Source organism: Labrus bergylta, chromosome 13 (assembly GCF_963930695.1).
Source record: "Labrus bergylta chromosome 13, fLabBer1.1, whole genome shotgun sequence".
Taxonomy (NCBI): Eukaryota; Metazoa; Chordata; class Actinopteri; order Labriformes; family Labridae; genus Labrus; species Labrus bergylta.
The window spans coordinates 29,712,408-29,719,806 of NC_089207.1; positions in this window are offsets into that span (position 1 = coordinate 29,712,408).

Consider the following 7,399-nt stretch of genomic DNA (forward strand, 5'->3'; position numbering starts at 1 on the left):
AAAACATACATAAATAAGTACTCGAATAGAAACCTACTTAGCCTGTAAAAGAACCAAAGTAACATATTATGAAAACAATACTATGGATTCCCAAGGTGTCTGATGTTTGAAATGATTTCTGAGGATTGGAATTAACCTCACTTCTCACAAAAATGATTCCTCTACAGAAACATTGTCAATCAGCATCCACCAATCCATCCAGTGAGCTGGTATCCGGTATCCAAGGAGTTCTGAGTCCCCCCTTATCCAGATCAGTCTTTTCACCGATGGCCAAGTGGCAGCTCTCAATGGGCTGTTTCATGGCCAAACAGGGCATCTGCCCAACATGGCAAACACAAAAGCCTCCAAAAGGCAAATATTTAACTGGTCAACTTCAGCAGTACAATGATAATATTGCATGTTTTCCTAAATATGTTCATTTCTAATTCACTTTGCACATTTATTCATTATTTGATATTTGTTCTTGATGTCTCTTTTGGCCTATGAATGCATACTTTTGCTTTGTTTGAGTCATTTTCCATATGTGTTATTCATCTCTGTAAGCTTCCAGTTTGTATGCAAAGCTATTTCTTTTTTCTCATTTGCTATAAACCACATACAGTCAGGATGTATCCTGTACTCATTATTTGAATCTTTCTCCTCTTTGGTTTAGTTTTTGACCTTTTCTCTGTGTGTACATGAGCTTTATGTCAGTGTGTGTGTGAATAGACGATCTGCATGGGAACATTCCAGCACAGGGCTAGCTGTTACAGGAGGCACAGCAGCTGGCAGACAGCAGGCAGGCATGCAACTGTTAATAGGGTGAACCACAGCAAAACAAAACACATCAGACAAAACCTTTTTATCCGATGTAAGATGGTATATATGGTCGAGTCGCTTACAGATATATACCAATCAAAACGTTTTACATTATCTGTAGATGTATTCTGCAAAAAACCTTATAGCAATCAGTGCTAGGTTAAAGACCATCTGTGTTATAGTTTAATTAAAACAAATCAAAATGGTACCTTAAATTACATTTTCAAGAAAAGGGGCCCTCAGCACATTTTATTGTCTAGCACTAAATCTGGCCCTTGACAGTTTTTTTTTGATAGCTGTCAGCCCACTGATTTATTGATTGTTTGATGAGTGCAAACAAATATCTGAAATATCTCCAATACAGGCACACCATAAGACACATTAGTACTGTCTTTATTGAGTGTTTTTGCTTACCAAAGCGACAATATAAGGAGTCCCAGCCAAATGCCAAATGGTTCTTGAATCCATTTTTCCTCCCTCTAATTGAAGTTGTTTCTCATTAAGCATAAGCACATTGAAACAGGGCTGATGGAAGGCATTAGAGGCAAATTGAGGTAATTCTGCAGAGCCTAATTGCAAATAAAGAAAAGCTGCTGAAGGGTTGTGCTAAACACAACAGCCACCATGGTTACAAACCTCAGGCTGAATGGGCTCAAAATGAGAGAGTAAAAAGTACTGAAGTTGGCAACAGATCAGATGTTTCATGACTTCCCAAGATGATCCTTGCTTGCTAAATGTCTCTTAATTTGCTGCAACACAGAATGTGAATGACAAAATTGTCTGCTCATATCAGTGATGAAATAACAAGAGTTCTTTAAAAATAACATCATGACACATCTCTTAACTGGGTGACGTGCAATCAAGCTTTTTAATTGTTGCTTAACATTGTTGTACTGATTACTTCAGTCTTTCCTCATCTTGTTCATTGGGTAAACAGAGGATAATAAATAAAAAATATCAGCAAACATCCAGTTACAACAGACATCTACTGAAAATGGCTTTATAACGTTTTAGTTGAAAAACTCTGCTCAGCTGAGATGCTTGTGGCTAAATCTGTGGGTGCTAATTACACATGGAAACATTTGAAGGCTTCTTCAAACCGATGGTTCAGATTGACTCATCACATCTCTACTAAGCTTTTCTTTTGTCTCTTTTTTTTGCCAGACTTTGTGTCAATTAATTGTGTATACTCAAAGATGGCATGTAACTGATGCCATGATTCTCTGTTAAACTTTCACTTGAGAGAAAAATGTCACACTTGAGTGAGTCTGCTCACAACATCTTTGTTGTCACAATCACACTTGTGGTTTAATGCAAAGTAAGTCTACAAATACAAGTCATTTGTCATGGTGCTGTTGACACATTACAGGAGAAAAAATAAAACAAGACACTGATCAGAAGTCTGATCAGAAATTAATAAACGCCTTAAAATCCACCAAAAACTATTTATTTAACCACCAACTCAATGAACAGTTGAATGAATGGCAGATGTAAGTTTAACAACACAAAATTGTATTTAAAAGTTAAATCATCTCATTGAACTCTTAGAATTCAGAAATATGACTCCGTAAGCTATAAGCCTGAAACACTGAGCTTATTTAAGTGAAAAACATGTGAGGTCTTGTATGGAATCAACATCTGGTTTAGTATTTGAGAAGAAATGGAAAATAATGTTTCATTGCCATCACGTGGAAAAATAAAGTGGAAGTATATTGTTTACCACGACCCACAAAGGCCTATCAAATAACACCAATCCATTCAACATGCATATAAAAACCAAAGTCTGCTTACAAGTTGAAAACACATGATACTTATGGACATAGCATGTTTGTGTCTGAATCTTCTGTTTGGTGTTTTTCTGATTATGTCATCTTTTACTGAATCTTTAAAAAGTCCTTCACACATTATAATAAGATACAAATCTGAGTTTTGGCTCTTCTGGAGGTTCTGTAAACACAAAACATGTCACCAGTGAGTCATAGCACACGTGCAGCAGGTCGAGGGGAGTGATTTACATGTAAGCAGCTCTGAGCTCATGTAATTTATTAACCCTGAGGGTCCAGGCAGAGGGGGCTGACTCAAACAATCTCTGTGCATGAATGGGGGCTGGGAAGTAACAGGAAGTAACATCCAGGCAAGCCATCTCCTCAAGTGCAAAAAAAAAAGGGAAAAAAAGAGAGGCTATGGAAAAAATGTGAATATACATGCTGCAAATAATGAAAAATGTTTTTTTTTCTTTATTTTTTTTTTTTAAATGCTTCAAATGATATTGAAACTGCTCCCCTTCATTTTGCTGGTGTTAAGACTGGAAAGTGTTGGGCGTGGCAAGATTTGGAGGACTCAACAGACTTTACTCTGGAAATGGAAAAACAAAAAGCAACTATATGTACACCCCTGTGACTCTACCTCCAGAGATAATTGGGTTACAACAGCTCTGTTTCTCTCCACACTAGAGTATACAGGATGCTTCGTGAAGAAACCATCAGCTATGTCACATCTTGTGATAGAAAACATTCCTGCATGTTAATGGAAGGGAGAAACAAAACTATGACAGGGAGAAAGTTGAAACTTATTCGACTCAGAATAAGTTTCAACTTTATTGATTATCTATCCAAACATTTCACCAACACTGGTGCAAATTTCTGCCAAGTTCCTCAAACGCTTCCATAATTTATTGGCAGGCAACAGTGGCCATGGGCAGGGTTCACATTCCATAAATAATCCATTCAATTAGATGACAACATTTTAGGCTCATGCTTACATGCAAAATGCGATTTGTTTTTAGAATGACTGAACTGATGGGGTCCATAACAACTGTTTTTGTGGTAGTCTGTACTTTACTGCCATCTAGTGGACTACAGCAGTTTAAAATAAAGCTATATCTTCCACTGCCTCGTTCACTGTGTGAGAACATGAAATGCATACTCAGGTATAGAGATACTTTTTTTTGGTCACTTAATTTTGTAGGTGTTTGGTTGCTGACTATCACACCGTCATGGCGTGCTGTGGGACCATCTGAGATTTTCCTGCAAAGTAAAAACTCAAACCCCTAAAGCATCCATTAATAATGAATGCATCAGACTGTTATTCAATCACTGTTCATTTAGGAATCCTTGAAAACAGTATACTGATCAGACAAGCTACCCTCTTTTTTGTGATAACATATTTTCTGGAAAAATACAGCTTACATTTTTTTTTTTAAATGTAATAAAAACATGGGATGGCTGTGGCTCAGTTGGTAGAGTCGTCGCCTCGCAACCAAAAGGTAACCCTAACCCTAACCCAATCCCCAGCTGAGCAACATGTCCAATGTGGCTGTGTCTGTGCTTAATTAACAGCACTGCTAACAAAACAATACCATCAGGCACTACTGCCATTTCTAACAAGGCTGACCAAATGTAACTCCTTTTTAAAATCAACATAAAGTTCTGTATTAAAGTGAAATAAAACCATTTGAGCCTCTCCAATACACTTAATTCTTCTGTTTTCTAGGCAATTCAACATTTCTTTATTTATTTTTATTTTACCTTTATTTTACCAGGCAGAATTGCTTGAGATCAAATGACCTCTTTTTTTAGCAAGGCCTGGCCAAAATGGCAGCAGCAAAAAATAAATATAAGACAAACCCAAAAAGAAAGCTCAGACATGAGAAAAAGAGACAAATACAGTCCAGAAGGTGAAGAAGAAGAAGAAGGAGGAGGAGGAGGAGGAGGAGGACAAGATCATGTTAAACAAAAACAAAACACAACACCACAATACACACTAAAAGAACAATTATGTGATGATGATAATTTGCAGGTGAAACATTTACACACTCTAAAATTAGCACTTAAAAAACTTGTGAGCCGAGTTTTAAAATCATTAATAGTGATGAGTTCCTGCAATTTGAGTGTTTTTTGAAGACTGTTCCATGCGGAGAGAGCAGAGTACATGAAGGCCCTCTTCTCAAAATCACTATGAGTTCTGGGGACTGACGTAGATAGAAAGTCCAGAGAGCGCAAACTGTATGATGAATTTGATTTAAAAGTGAGGTAGGTGCAGAGGTATGAAGGGAGTAGTCCAGTAATAGCTTTATAAATGAAGGTGTACCAGTGAAGAAGCCTACGAGCTGGGACAGCCAGCCTACTTTACAGTACAGGGTGCAATGGTGGGTGAGTGATTTACAGCCGGTAATGAATCTTAACGCACAATGATAAGTAGCATCCAGCATGTGCAGTGAGGTAGAGCAGGCAGTCATGTACAGTACATTACCATAATCTAATAATGGAATAAAAGTAGCAGCAATAAGCCTCTTTTTAGAAACAAAAGAAAAACAAGATTTATGTCAGAAATAAAAGCCCAATTTCACCTTTAGTTTCTTTGCCAGGTTCTCAAATTGTCAAAGACAAATTGTCATCAAGGATGATACCAAGGTATTCAAAAGTGGAAATAAGAGTACCTTGAAATGTAAATAGAGTGGGCCGACAGTTAGTTTTGTCCCTGGATTTAGTGAAGATCATCATTTTAGTTTTATCTGTATTAAGTACCAGTCTTAAAGACAGGAGTTGGGCTTCTATTTCTTTAAAAGCAGCTTGCAAGCGATCAACAGCCTTTAACACAGTCTCTCCAAAACAATAAATAGTAGTATCGTAAGCATAAAAATGAGCATTTGCATTTTGGACATATTTCCCCAAATCATTACTATAAATAGTAAACAACAAGGGACCTAATATAGAGCCTTGTGGCACCCCCTTGTGGACAGCCAACGTATCAGAGGAGCAGCCATCAATTTTAACACTGTCCTGTCTGAAAGATAGTTAGAAAACCAACCAACATCAGAATTAGACAATCCTATATTAGCCAGTCTATGCAATAATACATCACGGTCCACCGTATCGAAGGCCTTGGCAAAATCAATAAAAAGACAAGCACAGTGTTGTTTGCTATCCAGGGCCATAAAAATATAATTTACTATTTTAGTAGCTGCTGTGACTGTACTGTGTGATTTTCAAAACCAGATTGATATTGACCAAGATAAAATTTCATTAAGACTCAAAAAATCCTTCAACTGATCACTAACCAGGCTTTCTAAAATCTTGGCTAAAGGAGACAGATTTGAAATAGGCCTGTAGTTATTGAGGCTCGACGGTTCACCACCTTTTAAGAGGGGAAGAAAGTGAGCCATTTTCCATATTTTGAGGATTTTCTTACTAGTTAGAGTTAAATTAAAAATGTAGGTCAGTGGCTCTGCAATAAAATCTGTGATGAGTTTTAAAAAATAAACACCTATATTATCTGGCCCTGGTGTTTTTTTTAATCTAATTTCTTAAGAGCTTTATGTACTTCAGCAACAGTGAAGGGTCTAAAGTTAAATTCATTATCCAAAAGGGGCTCAGCAATAGCAAGTGGAGCCAGTGCAGTAGAGGTCGTATTTACTTTATCAAAAAGAAAACCAGAAGAAACAAAATACTTATTAAAACAATTGAGCATATCAGCTCTGTCATGGATAGTAGCAGACTCTGACACAATGCAAGTTGGAAGACTAGAGGAGTTATTTGGAGATAGAGATTTGATTGTCTGCCAGACTTTCCGTGGGTTATTTAAATGTTCAGTTGTAAGGGAAAGATAATAGCTAGATTTGGCTTTCTTGACTAAGGTAGTACATTTATTCTTTAAGCATCTAAAAGTAGCCCAGAGAGCATCAGTGTTCAACTTTCTTGCTTTTGCCCAATAATAATTTCTTTCTCTGAATTTCTACACGTTCAGGAGGGAGTTGTGAGCGCATTAAAATACTCTACTCACCGTAATATAGCTATGTAGCCTACGGTCTAGTGTTTGTTTATATATATTTTTTTTTTGAAAGATGATCACATCTGTGATCAGGGCTGAGTCCAGTGCACAGCTGCAGAAAACTACGATGGAGGATTAGGGTCACGTTAATTTGAATTATTTTTTTTGTGTTAAATTTCGAGATTAAAGTCGTAAATTAACGAGAATAAAGAGATTCAAGACCAGCCTGCGCAAAATGATGAAAGTAGAACTCTTAAAGTATTTTCCTCTGCAGACAACATCCTCCCAGTCAGTGTGGTTCTTTCTTCAGTTTCTTGCAGTATCTTTTCAGGGTGCTGATATTTTATGACAATGTGAAGATGATGATGTGCCAAAAGAATGTGTAGTTTCATATCTGTATAAGTAAAGCCCCAACACAACTATTTGTGTCTGTTATCATTCTGCCTTGTTAAAGTGTCTCATATGCAGAGACAGTTTGTGTCCTGTTCATCATTTTACAGATAAACAAGGTCTTACAAGTTGAAGTGAAAACTTCTCTTGAACTGTTTTTACCAACTACACAAAGAAGTAGCCTTCTTTATTAGTGAAACCTTTAGGACAAGATGCTCCAACAGGATGCTGCTGCTCTTTTGATATAGACTAAAATAACCACTTTATTCTTTAAAGACTTTAAGACTTCTACTTTCATCATTTTCGCACAGGCTGGTCTCGAACTCTATTCTCGTTAATTTACGAGTATAATCTCAAAATAAAAAAAAATTCTATGCGGCCCTAGTCCTCCGTCGTAGAAAACACTCTGCTGACCTCGGTGAGCAGCCGTCGTCCTAGTTTT